At 35.9% G+C, this 18988-nt stretch overlaps 1 protein-coding gene across 3 annotated transcripts in view; it reads left to right on the top strand.

Moving 5' to 3' along the window:
* The first annotated feature begins 3282 nt into the window (after positions 1–3282).
* Positions 3283–18988, top strand: part of LOC131693705 (RING finger protein nhl-1) — a 259363-nt gene continuing 243657 nt past the window's right edge. Inside the window, exons 1-2 of one of the 3 annotated variants that reach the window (XM_058981776.1) lie at positions 3283–3532; positions 3983–4314. The gene's annotated coding sequence lies outside the window, so the exon portion shown is untranslated. Of the gene's footprint in view, positions 3533–3859; positions 4315–18988 lie in introns of those variants that run through there. The other 2 variants (XM_058981779.1, XM_058981777.1) reach the window with 2 other exon arrangements.

Here is an 18988-nt window from a genome sequence, read left to right on the forward strand (position 1 = left end):
CCGCGAGAGAAAGTGAAAAAGCACTATGAAGAGTCAAAAAGTATGTGAAACTGTCTAGGACTGAAGCCCATTTAACTCTATTATCCGAAACGGAGATATTCACGTGTTGCCTGCTTTCATTTCGATTCATTACGAAACTGCTGTTGCTCCCCAGGGCAACAAAACCTTCTTGGTGCCGGTTTCTTGTCCCACTATAGCGACGTTAAGTTCTAAAGGTCTTTACCGCGAGCTGCGATTCACTGCACGTGGTGCGTCGTTGGGCGCGTGATAGATTTAACACCCCGTTTCATAAGTTTCCCAATATGCACTCTCAGACCAGAGGTGGGTAAGAAAACCAACCGGTACGTACATTCACTGGTATGGTGCTCAAAGTCTCAACACGTGTAAACGAGTGATCCACATCGTGCGCGGTTTTGATTTCGTTCACACGGTAAACGAAATCACAACCACGACCGAGTGTCGGTTTTGAAAACCAAACCGAGTCACTCAGCACCGTTTACATGTGTGCACGAGTTTCAACTCGTGTTAATGTATTCTAAACAGCGGTATCGGTTCGGTTTTAGAAAACCGAACCTGGTTTTTTCTGTACGCGGTACTACGGTAGAAAGAAGAGGCAGTAAATTCATGTGCAGTGCTGCTGAATAAACAACTGAATTGAATAAGGTTAGTTGTTGAGAGTCGATGGGGCAATATCGAAATGTTAGGCTCTGGGCGATTGTTAACGTTTCACAATTGATGTTCGTTACCATATTAAAAACCAAGATGACGGACACGAAACTCAAAATGGCTATCTTTCTTGGCGAATAATCGTATGAAACCGAGAAATGTAGATAAGTTTGATTCGGGAAAGCCGTTGATGTTAATGTAAAAATGTTGAAATTGAAATTAATGATGTCAAAGAAATCAATAAAAACAATGACATCAATAAAATCAATGAAATCAATGCGATCAATGCAATCAATGTAATCAATCAAATCAATGAAATTAATGCAATCAATGAAAACTATGAAATCAATCAAATTGAAAACAATCAATCAAATCAATCAAATCAATCAAATCAATCAAATCAATCAAATCAATCAAATCAATCAAATCAATCAAATCAATCAAATCAATCAAATCAATCAAATCAATCAAATCAATCAAATCAATCAAATCAATCAAATCAATCAAATCAATCAAATCAATCAAATCAATCAAATCAATCAAATCAATCAAATCAATCAAATCAATCAAATCAATCAAATCAATCAAATCAATCAAATCAATCAAATCAATCAAATCAATCAAATCAATCAAATCAATCAAATCAATCAAATCAATCAAATCAATCAAATCAATCAAATCAATCAAATCAATCAAATCAATCAAATCAATCAAATCAATCAAATCAATCAAATCAATCAAATCAATCAAATCAATCAAATCAATCAAATCAATCAAATCAATCAAATCAATCGAATCAATCTAATCAATCTAATCAATCAAATCAATCCAATCAATCCAATCAATCGAATCAATCTAATCAATCTAATCAATCTAATCAATCTAATCAATCTAATCAATCTAATCAATCTAATCAATCAAATCAAAAGTAGATACAAAATATTAATGCTTGTAAACATGCTATAAAAATTAATACCAATCAGTACTTTCTTTTGGCCAAATGGCATTATTTTTAGTTTGACAACCAAGGATTGCTTCGGATTAGCTTCGCAACTTTTTGAGAACAAATCAAAACTGCAACTTCTTTAACATAACTCAATCCTCTCACCCACCAAAATATCCAACTAACCCCCTGCCGTTCAGTAGGCGCAAACCCAGTGGGATCTGCCCGTTCTTTGAAAATACCTACAGAAGCATGTTGTCAGATGTCTTAGTGATAAAAACATTCAAACAGCCAATAAAACAGAAAAGCGATATAAACTCATCATCCTAGGTATAGACAAAAACATTTTGACAGAAGACGTGGCTGTAACTTCTGTAGATATCTTTAAACATTTTTTGAAAGCTTCAATAAATCAGTAACAAAAATATAATGTATCGTATCTAAATGGTATTGAAAGAAGAGAAAAAGCAACAATTCTCGCGGTATCATATAGTAATTGAAATAACCTTAAGATATAAAACCCTTTTCAAATGACCACCTTTTTCAAATGACACCCATATTGATGGTGGTTCTCACTATTTTGTGGTAACCGGAAGTCGCCATCTTGGATTTCAAAATGGCGGTAATGGTCAACTTTCGGTGTCTGCTGACCAATACGGATCCAAAATCTTACGATTTCTGTTCACAAGTCCGAATAAGAAATATTCTGAACGCCTGTTATGAACCTATGTATTATTTTCGTACCGCAAAAATGGGTTAATATTCTATACCATGCTTGCTTTGAAAATTTTGTCGAACAATTTTTGCGCTAAATGATATTTGACCCGCTTTTGCCTGAAGTTATGATAAATATACCATTTCGGTTCTAAGAGAATATTTTAACCCACTTTTACCTGATATTATATCTAAAATAAATTTGCACTAAATTTCTAATAAAAATGCTGGCAGCACTAGCATAGCCGATAAACATCAACCCGAATACACAACCGCAACACAGCCGAAGTTTGGTTTCGCTATTCTCGTGTTTCGTTCCATACTCGTGCACCGGTAAACGAAAATCAAAACCAAACCACGGTGCTGTGTAAACGAAACTCGGTTTGGTTTTCGTGTCTCGTTGAAACACAACCAGCGGTAAGACCGAAAACGATGTAAAGGAAACACAAAATCGTGTGGAAATTTGGTTTACCGCACCGGTACTAAACCGGTTTTTTCCCACCTCTGTCTCAGACTGGGTTTGGCGAATTGTCGATCAGCAGTGATAAAATCGAGGACCCGTTTTGAAACACGGATCAAGAAATCAATGGTGAGACCGGGCACACCCGGATGTCCGGTCGCAGTATGTAAAACCAAATCCCGCTTCAATTTTGTTCAAAAATTTCTTCGCCAGGAGTTTTCTGGAACCCCCAATTTTGAGTACTTATCGTTTTTTTCTGCTCCCAAAATATTTTACTTCATTTCACAGTGTGATCATTCCAATAATCTCTTTAATTTTAGTTTATTTCTCAAATTTCAAAATCATTTGAGAAACTTCTTCGTTTCTAAATACTCTCGAACGCAACGCACCGTCTCGTGTATGCGGCGAAAACCGAATGCTCACGCGCACCGCGATCAGTTAGATAGACATCCGAGCTAGGAGCCGCTGCCGTGCCGGCAAACGACATCATCACATAGCCCTGCCTGAGTGGACAATTTTCCACACCTCGACAGAAAAAAACTACCCATCTACATTAGTCGACCACTGGCCTTCGGGCCCATCTATCTCAGGTTTGGGGTTTTTCTCACGCAATAATCAACGCGCAGAGGAAAAACTGTCGGCGGCTCGCGCTCGATCCGATTTTTATTTTCCTCAGTCAGTGGTGGTAAAGTTCACAAAGAACACGTGGCCCAAATTGCCACATTTTTCAGTGATAATAGAAGTTTTATGTGAGTGCGTTGTTGGTGGGTGGTATCCTACCCGAGTCACCTGATCTGCCAGGTGGTGGTGACTGCTGCAGGTGACAGAGAACGTGGAAAATATTTCCCTTTTTAGCTAATATGAGCGAGAAGTGTGTTAGTGTGTGATCTGTTCGTTGTGGCCTGAAGGTGCGTGAGCAGACCTGCATCTGCGCAAAGCGCGTTACACCGCCGCCGGGAGCAAAATCCGTGGATGAAATCTCGCTTTTCAATGTATTTTTTCCCATCCGAATCAAGCTACAAACTCGAACCCATTGAGATGAATATTTTCACTTAAAGGTTTTCCACAATGCGGTAGACGAATTGTGGAAGGGGTCGATTCGATTGGAAGAAAAAAATCATTTGAAGGGAGATTTTAAACAAGAATTTTCGCGATTTGTGGGTACTTGAGAAGTGAAAGCTACGTTGATCTTTTCAAAGGGTTTAGAGGAAAATTGTGTGTTCAAGGGAACTTCCTTGCAGGCAACAGAGGAACTGGTGAAGTGACAAAGAAGAGGAGAAGCACTTGATAGTGAAAGCGTGGTCCTCCTCCCAGCGGTGATAACTGATTCCCATCCGGCAGGAGGAGGAGGAGTAGGAGGAGCAGCATCATCAGCAGCCAAAAGCAAAAAAAAAATAGTGGGATCGAGTCCAGCAACCTGCTTCCTAAGCCGGAAATGTGGAATGTGAAACTCGACTACTGCCACTCAGTGCTTTGATGATTTGTGGATGCTGGATGTGGTTCCAGAGGATAAACGCGAAACAAGGAAAAAGTGAGTCTAGTCTCTTGTGGTGAATTGTTTTTTTTTCTTTTTTTTTGTTTTGTTTGTACATTGCCCATCTTTTCCACCCTCTGGAGGATTTTAGCTTCCGAGTGATAGTTGATAGACGGAAGAGGAAAAGTGTAAAAAATATATAACGCCACGAGAGGATATAGGATTTCAAGGTCGACAATTATGTGGAGGATAGTGCTTTAGCAACGATGCTCTCTGTTTGTGATTTATCATTCTGATGGTTGCTGTCGCTGCTGTGGAAGCCATTCGAGTTGTTTTCAGAGCGATGATTTACGAATTGATGCTAGGTCTATTATAATTAGGGTTCGTCGCGGTGCGGATGTGGGCGGTAAATGGATAGTCCGCACCGCAACCGCAAAAAAATAATAAAACCGCACCGCTTACCGCAACCGCACTGCATTTACCGCACCGCACCGCGCGGTAATGCGGTAAAATTCTGTATTTTTTCAAAAGTGTGTTGAAAAAATATTAATTTATTTGTATAACTATATATAATTTCCTATTTACACGAACATTAACTTCGACGGACTCCTCAGAATGAAAAATTTATTAAAAAATGTCAGCTTTGCGAGTTTTATTAATAAAATGCCGCACATCTTGAGATAAATACTTTCGAAACAAGGTAAATATTAGCATAGCACTGAAGTCCTATGAAATGTACACACCAAAAAAATCTGAATTTTATCGTTGACGTAATTGCAAACATGACACAATTCAACAAACCGTAATTTACGAAATGACAGAACATTACCGTGTTCCATTTAATTTTACATGAAACATATACTTTACATGCATAATGACTTAAAATTACACTTCCTACCATTCAGAACAAACGCTGTATGTGGAGTAAAATTACATGATTTACGAAATTAAACGTCATGTAAAATTGAAATCAAACGTAAAACTAAGTCATTTTTGATGCTCGTATATGTCATAGTCAGGAGACGTAAATTTACACTATTTTTTCTAGGTGTGTAGCTGTATTTCATCATTATACATACAAAAACGTTCTTCAGCTGCAATTAATAGGAAAACTTTTAATTAATATCAGATCAGGTATCCATCCCATTTCAACCGGTACAGAGTTGTTGAAGGACATTTGAAAAACTGCAAAAGATGTATGATCTACAGCATACAGCAGAAATATTTATACAAATAGGGGATTTTAGGAACAAAATACGTTAAAACACTTACTTCGTATTTTTCAAGAAATGGATGTTATCTTATTCAAATACTAAGGTTGCACCATTAAAATTGTATGAATTGTAATTTTCTAATAGCTAGTTCTAAAGTTCTACCTTTTTATGTATTTTTTCTAATATTTTTCCATAATGCCAATGCAAAAACTTCAATTGAAGTTGGTAGGGGTCAAAAATTGTCCTGTGCAAAATTTGGTATCTGGGCTAACTTTGACACTTGTCACAATATGAAAAGAGGCTTTGAGAAACACAAAAAAATCGAAATACCCTATACCAACTTCGAAAGCTTTAATTTCAAAAAGTTACAAAATACTCCTAACTGAAAAATATTAGTTGTTAAATTGGTCGAAAATATTTCCAGATGGACGAACAATGGACGTATGCGAAAAAAAGTTATGTAGAAGGAGTCTTAAAAACGAACTGCAGGAAAATTCATTGCGAATTTACACAGAAACCAACAGAGATAGAAATACGATGTTGAAGAACGAATAATAAAGTTATCAGCCTAATTTGGTCCCCTGCTTATTTTGGACGCTCTTCAAACATTTGTCTCCCTTACTGCTGATTCCTCCAAATTCGTTTGTTTTGATGATGATAATTTCATTCTTTGGTTTGTTTTTAAGTATTAAGACTTTTTTAAGTTAATCTTTAAGTTCTCCAAATTAATCATAATTTACAGTTGAGAAAACGCCATCGTAAACGATTCATAATTTCACGATTACCAAAAGGAATCGGGAGAAATGAGGCTTTTTTAAATTGGGTTTGACAGTACAATTCAATTGTTTTTCAATGATTGGATTGTGTATTTTATATATTTGAAAAGGTTCGCTTGTAAATTTTTCAAAATATTCAAAATATGTCGTAAATATAATGGTGCCAAATTATATTGGACACAGCTTATAGATTTTATTTCTTAGTAACAAATTGTTTTATCATATTAGAATAAACAAAATGGAAAAAATCAAGTAACGATGGGTCGAATACAGATTATATTCGGATTTCTTTTCAAATCATGGTAAAGTCCATGGAAATTAGAGCAATTAAATGTTTATTATGTTTCCCTATTGTAAGGTAATAATTTGCGTCGTTCTTAAATGCTAAAAGTCAAAGTTTTAATTCACTTTTTAATGCAGACTTTATCAATTATTTTTTTTAAGTGCGGTTGCGGTAATACCGCGCGGTAAAAGCTCATTTCCCGCACCGCATCCGCGAGAAAAAGTGTCTCACCGCACCGCAGTTTTTGCGGTGCGGGTGCGGTAAATACCGCGCGGTTGCGGTAATTACCGCAACCGCGACGAACCCTAATTATAATTCGGTGTCATGTTATAACAACGATTTGTCAGATTCAAAATTGCTTAAGAGAAAAAAAACAGCAGGATTCATGTTGGAAGAATCCGTAGTCGATGTAACAAGGACTTTGAAGATTCTTCCAAATAGTATTTCACCTATGTATGTCTATTAACACTCTATGTTTGTTATGAGGCACAGCTGTTAAGCTTGAAACAAATTCCTAATACACGAAAAACACATCAATGGTTGCGATACTGCCGCCACCAGCTCAGGTTCTATATGTGATCTAATAGTGGCGGTAAGCTTCGATCTGGCTAAAATCAACTTCTGCTAGTTTTCTTTATTTTAACTCTCCGGTACTTGCGCCAAATTTTGTAACACGAGCGCTCGGGCGTTCTACGTTGTACAACACAGATGGTCTTTAGAATACCCCGTGATCCGTATCATACTTTATTCTGCAAACTTTGGTCGACTGGCTGGACACAAATCAAATGTAAACAAATAGCACCATCTAACCAACTCAAACCAAAGTAACGAAGGTGAAACGAGTGAGTTGAGAGGAAACAGCTCTCATCGACCACTGTGTCAAACACGACCACCACTTCGATTTCGATAACACTACTATCATCGATCGCACCATTCATATACACACTCTACCATTCCTAGAAATGTGTCACATAAACCACACATCCAATACCGTAAATAAGATAGTAATCTATTACCCACAAACCACAGCCAAAGACAATAATACACAATAGACAAAGAACACCATAAAACTATTCAAAGGCATTTCATCCGCCAGATAGTTTCCAACGAACCTCAGAAGAGTTTTTTTGTAAGCTTGTGATTTTTATACAAAGAAAATGATTTAAATCTACTATAACTATTTTAGGATGAAAAATTACTCGCAAAATTCCTATGACAAACTAGTGTCACAATAGTTTAAAAATTGTAAACGAACTATATTACTGTAAGTAACCTTTTTGTGTTCGATGTTTAAGTTAAGTTAATGCATGTTACATTGTTACCCATAGTTTCCTCTGAAGATGGCGCTACAGTGCCGAAACGTCGGATAAATAAAAATCAAGGTTCAAATAACCGAATTAGCCGAACTAAATCCAACAAGAAACTTCGCAATAGATTATGACCTTTTAGGTGGGCGAATGAATGCCGGAATTCTGCCACCAGACGGCGCTAGTGAGCAACGATTTTTTCGATCTACTGTATCTAAAGTTTCGGATTTTTCAGCAGATATGTGTCTTCGGCAATGTTGTTCTGGTGATCAAAACCCACTAGGTGGTATGCAAAATAGTTCGATAATATGACAATAAGTGACGCTAGCGAGCATGTCATTTGTGACCTACTGTATCTCGAATTCCTAATTCGTTATCAGGACGGTGTCTTCGATATAGTTGCACAAGAGATTAAAATTTACGAAGTGATACGTTCGATGCGGAAAAAGTAAATGTCACCGGGAGCTGGACCTTTATTGACAATTTTCCTTAACTACGTAGTCCTAGTATACTAACTACATCCAAAGCGTTTTATGAAAATGTTTTGAACATTTTATTCAGTTGTATTTAGCAATCAAATAAGTAAAAGGAACTGATACACGTGAAATTGTTTAATTTATTCAAGAGTTATAATCAACATTGTTCTAGACCGCATTGAGTTCTTTGCGACCGGTCTCACGAACACTAATGAAGTTGCCTGGTTGAAAACAATCCCATTTACTTTTGCCGTCTTTGTTTATTATTTTCCACCAGCTTGTGATGTAGTATTTGTGTCATGTGGCGTGAACGTACATGAGCCGTAGAAAAGTCTATGATAGTATAGTTCATGTCATCAATGAGCTATATGACTCTCGAATCAAATCAGTACTTGGAACAAATTGAAGAACAATTGTGTTTGCTTAGTATTATTTGTTATTTAGGAAGGTTGTGCCATTATTTCTACGCGTGTTTTAAGTAGCCCCTTTAACCGATCACTTTGCGTGCATGTTCCAAAATCATGAATAAATATAATTTCATGAATATTGTTTCAGTGTTAAAAAAAATAATTTAATTGAGTAAGAAAAAGTTATCTGACATTTTAATAAGCTTATTATCTGAATATAATCGATTTCTTCTTTCTCTTAGTGACATTCACCCGTTTTGGTTTTATTTCGAAGGAAATTGAAAACAACGACCTTCCAAAGAGGCAGGAATAGATTTAAAAAAAATGACATTCTCTGGTTCACTAGCGCCCCACAATGGTAGAATCTCATATTATTCAATGTTTCACCTCGAAGGTTTTGATCTCATGAGAAACTTTGCCGAAAGCACTGACTCGCTAAAAAAAATCACGAAATTGAGATATATTATGTAAAACACTGACACTACCGCCGCCTAATGGTAATTTTCTGAATCATTCATTATACCACTTCATAGGTTTTGATTTGCAACTTGTAAGTTGGGGTTTGCCCACTACCCGGGTTCTTAAATAAATTTTCCCAGCAGGCCCTTCTTTTCAGGGCGGCCTAGGTGCTTCTACCAAGACTTTCGGATTTTCGTAACACAAAAAAGTAAACACACAAATAATTACTTTTACCGTTTATTCTCCCGAAACTCTTCTTTGCTGGTTGTTTCTTATAGTCTGCTGCTGACGACGGCAGTTTTTTCCTACCGGCCGGGACTCCAACGGCCGTGTTCTTCTGCTGGTATCGTTGGCTGCTCCGGCAGCGGTCCTTAGCAATTAGCCATGAAGGTGAGCTTTGCTCCTTTGTCGGAACCTCCTTAGCGACGGTGGGGACGAATCAGTGGATTCTTTTCTCCCTGTAAAGAATCCCGGAAGACACCGCAGCGTTCTTCCCAGGGAGAGCCGCTGTCCACCCTGCTTCGCCCTCCTTGGCTATTAGCTGGGAAGGAGAGCAAGGCTCGTTCGCCTTATCCTTCCCAGCGAGGGCGGAATGGTGTGTCTGAATCCTTTACGGTTAACCGGGAAAGCGAAAGATCCTTGGTAATTATCCTCCCCCGACGGCGATCCAGCACCACATTTTCTTTAGCACCTGGACCACGGGAATCTTTCGACGGGAATCTACCGTCACACTCGCGCACTTAATGTTTTTACAGTGGCGGGAAACTGTCCCGAAAAAAACCACAACAATTTTCTGGACGTCTGATTTTAACCGTGGTCCGTCACTTTCGCCTTCTGCACTCCACCAAAACAGAAACCAAAAAACACACCGCTGCATAGCTGTCATCGCTATGTGAAGCATAGCCAGCACACTTTTTGCAGTAAGAGGAGAGCGGTGGCCTAGCTTAACCCTAAACCCTAGCTAAAAAGCGGTGGCCTATGCTATTTATTTATACACGAACAAAACCTTTCACAAACGCGAAAATGAACAAAATTTACAACTAAATGTTAGCGGTTCCGAACAGCGGTCAGCATCATTTTGCGTAAACAAATACACTCTATGGAGTGTATACATAAAATAAGGGTATATTTCCACCCAGTGCAAAATTGTTACCCTGACGGGTTACAAGCTTCGTCGAAGACACTGACTTTCTAAAAAATCTAGGTTTTGAAATATAGTAAGCTGAAAAAATAACATGCTTACTGACGCCCCCTAGCGGATGAATTTTATTACAAACTCTTTGATCGTCCATGGGCTAGCTCTTAAACTTCAGAACAAGTTTGCCTAAGAAAGTAACCCTGTACATGATCGAGATCACGAGATATGTTGAACAGAATATTGTTTGGACGAAATTTCCCATATCGTGCGTTTTATTGGCCTGATTTTAAACACAATTTCAGATTTTATTTTAGTACTTGAGGAATATCAGTGCACAAAAATGATTATATCATACCCATAACATGATTTTTGGGGAATACATAGTGGTTTAACATTGGTAAATATCATAGCGACAAAATGATTACGAAAAATCCCAAAGTGTTGTACAAAGTGCAACAGCGCGAGTGTTCGAAGGTTAAGCCCAACATTAACCCGGGTTTAAGTTTGCATGGAATGGTATAATCTTGTGATAAAATAAAACAGCGAAACAAATTCCCAGCACACCTATTTTAAGGATAAAGTTTGTTGGCTGATAATAATTATTTGTAAGAAGTTCGCAGCATAATTTTACAGTGGATTAAAGTCAAAACTTTGCCCTATCGGTTGAAATTAAACTGTTTTATGTAATTGTGGTACTCTGAATTCGTTTTTGATAATTAAACATATTAAAAATAAACATTTACTATGCATTACGGTGTGCCAAAAACATTTATTTTATTTAGTCGTAAAATGTCAGCATGACAACATGACAACGAAACGTGGTTGCTCAAAACTATACCAGGATGCAGTACAAGCATGTTCTGACCAAGTATAACGGATGCATTTAAATAGACTCGTAATCATAATAATGGACTTTGGACAAATCCTCGGTCCAACAATTTAAATAAAACTATGAATCTTAGTGAATTTCACTTGTTTTCGTATTTTTGTCATATTCATTTTTTAGTTACTACAAATTGCATGCAATTTTCACTCCAAGCATTTCGTCGCACAATCGGCATATTTTCTATAATTTAAAAAAAATACTATTTTTCATTCTTTGAGAAATATGTGCATCGGACAGCAATTGAACAATAATCGTACAGAGAGTTCAAAAGTTTTTTAACTATGTTGTAATATATTTTAAAATACATAGTTTGAAATGACTAATAACATTAATTCTCATAAAAGCTACACCATCTAGACACCCAAATATCTTATTGCGTACAAATCAACAAATTCTATCATTTAACTACACACCATTTAAAATTCGACACATTATAAACGTTATTGGCATACACTGGAACCATTCATTCGTGAAAATTTACTTATATTTATATTAAAATGTCGGCCATTTTGTATCCGCCATTTTGAATTTTGAAAATCCGACTTCAAAATCGTAATCTGCGCCCCAAAAAACGTGGTATGTACCTTTGCAGGTCAATCAAAACCATTTTCGACTTTTGGTCAGATTTTTAGGGAAATCCGCCACTGTGGGAAAAAAGTATCAAAAACGCGACTTTACTCAATACCTTGACAGAAAGCTAAGTGTTATTATCGTAAATGTATACTTCTTATGTAGAAATGTCTGGGGAATCGAATGCAGGTATTTAAAAGGACCTCCAATACGCTATCATGCCCGTTTTGCCCCAATTCCCCATTTCATTAGAGTTTATGTTCAAAATTGATTATATAACATGGAAGAAAGTTGAAAACGGCTGACAGATTAGAATGGTCTCACGAAACGTTTACACCCATTTTACCCCAATTCTTCGCAAAAATAGAGTTTAAAGTTAATCCTGGCTATATATTTCGGTAAAAAGCTACATGCGGCTGATCAAAAGCAGTAATTCTTATGTATAAAAGTCAGGTTATCGTTTGAATATAGTTAGACTGGCCGCCTGAAACGTTTGTACCCGTTTTACTCCAATTCCTCCCATAACTCAAGTATAAAGTTAAACCAGGCTCTAGATTTCAGAAAGAGGCTGAATGCGGTTAATCAAAAGTAGTATTTCTAGTAGAAGCTGAAGGCGGCTGATGTAAGTGGTAGTTCTTATGTTGAAAATTCCGGGGAATCGATTGAAGATAGTTAGAATGACCGCATGAAACGTTTGTATCCATTTTACTCCAATCATTCACATAATGTTTATGTGATGTTATAATTTACTCATCATTTCAGAAACAGGATGAACGCGTATTTTTTGTACATAAGAATTTCTACTTTTCATCAGCTGAAGTACAACCAGGTTTAACTTTACACTTGAGTTATGAGTGAAACTTAGGGTAAAACGGTTGCACATGTTTCGTGCGGACATTTTAGCTACCTTTAATTGAAGTATTTAACATAAAAAAATTACTTTTTATCAGCCTCTTTCTGAAATGTTGGGTAAGTATAATTTTACACTTGTATAAGGAAGAAAATAGGGGTGAAACGGGTAAACACGTTTCGTGCGGTCATTCCAAGTATGTTCAATCGATTCCTTGAACTGTTTTACATAAAAAACTACTTTGGTTAGCCGCTTTTAGCTTTTTGCTGAATGATGAGTAAGGTATAACTTTCCACATACATTATGTGGAGAATTGAGGTAAAACGCGTGTATACGTTTAGTGTGGTCGTTCTAACTATCTTCAGTCGATTCCCCGGAAGTTTCTACATAAGAATTGCTACGTTTCATCAGCCGCATTGAGCCTCATTCCGAGAAGCCCAGCTAAGTTTAACTACACGCTTGAGTAATGGGAAGAATTGGGGTAAAACGGATACAATTTTTTCGTGCGATCATTCTTACTATCCTTGATCGATTCCCCAGATTATTCTACATAAAAATTATTACTTTTTATAAGCCACATTCAGCCTCTTTCCGAGAAGCACAGCCAAGTTTAACTTCACGTTTGAGCAATGGGAAGAATTTGGGTAAAACGGATACACACGTTTCGTGCCGTTATTCAAACTATCTTCAATCGATTCCCCAGAATTTTTGGCATAAGAAATGCTACTTTTGATTACCCGTTTTCAGCCTCTTTTCGAGAAGCACAGCCAGGTTTAACTTTCCACTTGAGATATGGAAGAGTTGGGGTAACACGGGAACACGTTTCGTGCGGCCATTTAAACTATCTTCAATCGATTTTTCAGAATTTTTGGCATAAGAAATACTACTTTTGATGAATCGCATTCAGCCTCTTTCTGAAATCTAGAGCCAAGTTTAACTTTATACTTGAGTTATGGGAGGAATTGGGGTAAAACGGATACTCACGTTTCGGGCGGCCACTCCATATATATATATATATATATATATATATATATATATATATATATATATATATATATATATATATATATATATATATATATATATATATATATATATATATATATATATATATATATATATATATATATATATATATATATATATATATATATATATATATATATATATATATATATATATATATATATATATATATATATATATATATATATGTCTATAGGGGAACATGGGGAGACTTGACCAAGCGCAAATTGGCGTCTTCTATTCGATTCTTAATTTTTTTTCAAAAATATTGTTATACTTGTTTCGATCATTTTACGTAATTAATAAATTTGCATTAAATGATGTAATTTTTTATCAAACTTTGTATGGACATATCTACTCGTTTACTAATTACTATTAATGTACTGATATACCATCTTAATCCTTGTGAAGCAGTCAAATGATTTTACAAAAATTTGAACATTGGAATAGTTATTACTAGAATTTGCATGACATTGAACGCAATAACTAATGTTGGGGAGACTTGACCAAGATTTTATGGGGAGAATTGACCAAGTGGCGATCAGCTGGAGAAAGATACAAAATTCCTAATATTTATTATGATTTGGTATCTACTGTTAATGTTAAACACGCCATAAAAAAATCCCACCCCAAACATAAGGCTTTAAATTTAAACAAAGTTAGCAATAGTAGGACTGATTTCGTGACGTGTGAACATACAATGCAAGCAGTACAGTTAATTCTAAAAAAGAAATGCATTAAAAAAATCAAAATTCATCAAACGCAACTCTTTTATATTTTTACATTTCTTATAAAAGAAATGTATAGAATTCGCTCAAACTTTCAAGATTTTTTCCGAGGCCCGGAGGGCCGAGTCTTATATACCAATCGACTTAGCTCGACGATTTGGGACAATGTCTGTGTGTGTGTGTGTCTGTGTGTGTATGTAACGGACAAATTCTCATTCGTGTTTCTCAGCAATGGCTGAACCGATCTTATCCAAACCAATTTTAAATGAATGAACTAAAAAACAGTATGAACGCTATTAATTTGTTTTTGATTCTGATGTTTAGTTTCCAAGATATGAATGTTTGAATGCGTAAAAATGGCGTTTATTGCAGTTTTTTGAAATTATCTGCCGAAATTGACAATATAGATTAACAATTTATATGTTTTTGGACAGCTTTAACGAATACCTTTCGAACAAGCTATAGATTGTAGAAATCGGACTATTATCAAAAGAGATATTTAACATTAAATGCGGACGAAAGATTTTTATCATTTCCCATAGCCAGAAATATGACCAAAAACATATAATCTATTATTAACGCCAAAACGGCTTATTTTAGGTCAATAGTATCTTCGGAGAATTTAATGGAGGTAATATGGCCTTTCTTCTGGAATTGCGCTTTTGGTGATTAATCCCCCTATGAGTGAGATATTTTCACAAATTTTCTTGGAAGTGATTATATCGAAATGATGTCTTCAGCAAATTTGTAGCTCTTACTTTTGCGAATAACTTTACTAAAGACTTTAAATATCTATTTTGAATACTTTAAAAGTTATAGCTTGTTGTTTGTTGATTACTCTTTGTCGCCCATTTATTGTTCAATATAGTAATAATCCATTGAAATAAGCTAAACATTATTTCGATAAAACGACTTTTGTATTTCATTTTACTATCTACAACCGCTACAAATAATCACCGAACACTTCCAAGTTGTCTGGAAGGAACTTGATACCTTATCAGTACAAAAATGTTAATTTGTGCGAACCTTCTCACTGCAATTTTTCTAACTTATAACCATCGGATCGATCTGAAACATATCGGAAAATGAAAAGCGAAAAAAATAACTCCAAGCAACGGCGTAGCCAAGAGAAGGTTTTGGGGTTTAACACCGTACAACACCCCCCCCCCCCACAACACCCAAAAAAAAATTGGATTGAAGTTGAAAATTTATTGATGCAGACTGATTTAATTCAATATTACAATAACAATTATCTGATCCGTAGATTGATAACCTGTTGTTGTAAACATCATGAGGACTTTTGATAAATTGTCGGAATGGGGTCCTGATATGTAACTGATCTCTTGGTCTTGATTTCACAGTTATCTAATAGCATCAATATCAAATTTCTGCCTGAAAACATTCCAATAGAAAATTCCAGAGTTCTGTAATCAATCATAATCCTCAGATTTATTTTCAAATTGATCTCGTTTTTGTAGAGATGTACTGTAATAAGGGTCTTTATTTAATAGGAAGCGAAGTTAAAATTCATTTAATGTCTATGAAACATAGAACTGCTCACCAAAAAAATGCATAACTTTCAACATTTGCCAAAAATGTTTTTGTCTTTCTCATTCACTCTAAAATTCGTCAATCTAATCCCGACCCGGAGGACCGAGTGTCATATGCCAATCGACTGAGTTTGTCGAGATCGGAAAATGTCTGTGTGTGTATGTATGTGTGTATGTGGAAAAAAATGTGACCTCAGTTTCTCAGAGATGGCAGGACCGATTTACACAAAGTTAGTCTCAAATGAAAGGTACAACCTTCCCATCGGCTGTTATTGAATTTTTTATTGATTGGACTTCCGGTTCCGGAGTTACGAGTTGAAGAGTGCAATCACACAGCAAATTCTCATATAAACTGAAATGAAAAATTTTCAACATCAAATTTGTATTTTTGATGCCAAATGACTTTAAAATGCATGAAACATTGAGATGTTTGACAAAAATTGACTTTTTGGACTTTGGTACATTTTTGCCTTTTTTCATATAGAAAGGTTATGCAATCACTCTAAAAATCGTCAATCATACCGGCCCGGAGGGAGTATGCAGTGAGGGGTTGCTACTTTAAAATTAAAACTAATTTAAAATTTCTTAACAAGTTGAAAATTTTCGGCTGCACCTGGACCTCTCGGATCTTTCTCCATGATCCGCCGCTGGTTTCAAGCGATGTTTCAGTATCACATAGTATCTCAAGATCGTGGCTGTCGATCCATTGTATGTATGTGCAAATCGTACTGAACATGTAATATTCATTCCCACCATTGTATTGAACATAACCAGCCATGGAATCGTAGTCTGGACAAATGAGACAAGCACAATTGCACCACTAGATGGATTAAAACAGGTTTTTATTTTGGGAATGCGTCGAGTTGAGACGAAAACGTAATATGATTAATAACGAGGATAACACTTTCCGAATGTAGAGAGAAATTTATGAAAAATGACGATTTCCATTCGACTCTAGCAGGTTCTGATCGATTTTGATGAGCATTTGATTTTTGTTGTATGACCAATTGTATGTATAGGTCAAATGTTTAAAAACAGTAATTTAAGGTCAAGATAACATCATTTTGAAACCGCCAATTTCGGAGGTTTAGTATCTTCGATGAGTTTTACAAACGTTAAACAGCGCATCATTTGATAAAACAATTTTGACGGTATATTGTCCAAGAAGTATTTATTGTGAATTTTCTCAGGTTAATATTCAGGACTACAATAAAGTCGCAACAAATTCTCTAAAGACACGAACCTTGTTACTGTTTTCTGGAAAATAATTCTGCATAATTTTAAAACTTCAAAAATTATGGTTTCGGAATTATGCCGTTTAGACAGTAAGATCGATTTTCACCAAACCCCCGCCAAACCGAATTTCTGGCTACGCCGCTGACTTCAAGTAAGTAGAAACAAAGTCGTTCTACACTCGTTCACAAGAAACTTCTTCGAATGCTGAATATCTATTATAGTACATTGACACCCCAATTGTATCAGCCAAATATGTATTGCCAAATATGATTTTTTTATTGCATCGAACTACAACAATTTTTAGGTAGCTTTCAAGAGGTTATTTTATAGACTTCTTCCAAAATTTGGCGAACCTATTCCAATTCGTATACCAATTAATTGGTATACTTAAGGGTTTATATGTTGCAGATACAGAAAATACTGAAATTTTCAGCTTTTGTCCTACACAATATTACGAAAGCTTATTAAACAATTTTTCCTAATAAGTTTGTGAAAATTATAAACTATTTGAAATTTTTTAATAGTTTAATTTTTTATTTAACCGTGATTTTTTAATAAAGAGTTACCATCGCTTCACAACGTAGTCTATTTTTCATGGCTTGCGGTGAGCACGATCTCTCGAATTGCTGAACTGAAAATTATGGAATGGAAAATAATTTTTAGTGTTCTTTACAGATTTAACTCGCCGCGCAGATAGCTCTGAATTAGACCCGCTGGTGCCCTAAGACGATTTCGCTAGATTTTCGGAGCACTGTGCACCCAGTGCATTAACGCATGTGACGGAAGGCTATCGAAAAGTTTCGTGAAAATGAAAATTCCAGTAATGATGATGATTTCCCCAAACGGTTCGTTTTCGAGAGGTTTTTATTTGTTCTTTGACATTAGGATTAGCGGTAATAATTCAAATCAAGGATACTACTGGGAAGTCACCTTTAGAAATAGTCGATGTCGAAGTAAAATTTGGAACTATGCACGCAGGCACTTCAGAGATAACGTGATATCAGGAGCTGCGATTTCATTTCAACGCTTTTTTGTGAAAAGGGCGATATTCACAAATGTAAACATAAGGCTTTTTTCATACATCCGAATGATAAATAAATAACCCCTTTAGGAAAATTCAGTTTTCCCACCACAATTTGGATATTTTATTAACAGAGCATTAACAATAATTCGTTGGAATGTCTATTTTATGGGACATTTTTTCACTTTCCCATTGATTTGGTTTGAGATTTCTAGCACTGATGTTGTCCTATGCTGATTTGAGAGATTCTCTGAGTCCTGCCACTATCCCATGTAGTATGTGTTATCAAAAACATCGCGAAACATCAAGTTCTAAATGTTCTCAAACGATATAATATCCGAAGAGAGTGATAAGAGTTATAAGAAATGTCTCATCACACTGTTAGGTGGATTAAAAGCGTTTTTACTGCTACATAAGGATCTCGACAAAAGGGAAAAAAATAATTACAGTATGTTTTATGTCATTATTTTTTGTTATGATTTTTCAAAATTCTCTTGGTCAAGTCTCCCCACGCCTTGCTCAAGTCTCCCCGCAATGGGGATACTTGACCAGAAAAAACGATCACAGAAAAACTTTTGTAACTTTTCAAAAATGAAATTAAAAATTCTGCAAAAAGCATGAAGACGCGCAATAACTTTGCGCATTATATCTGAATGACTTTTGAGGGATTGAAGGGTTTTTTAGAGATTTATTCAGTTTTAGCTGAAAACCTGGTCAAGTCTCCCCATGTTCCCCTACTCAAACGGTAACCTGAACTTTTATACATAAGAATTACTGCTTTTGATCAGCCCCATGTAGCTTTTT

Source organism: Topomyia yanbarensis, chromosome 3, assembly GCF_030247195.1.
Source record: "Topomyia yanbarensis strain Yona2022 chromosome 3, ASM3024719v1, whole genome shotgun sequence".
Classification (NCBI taxonomy): Eukaryota; Metazoa; Arthropoda; class Insecta; order Diptera; family Culicidae; genus Topomyia; species Topomyia yanbarensis.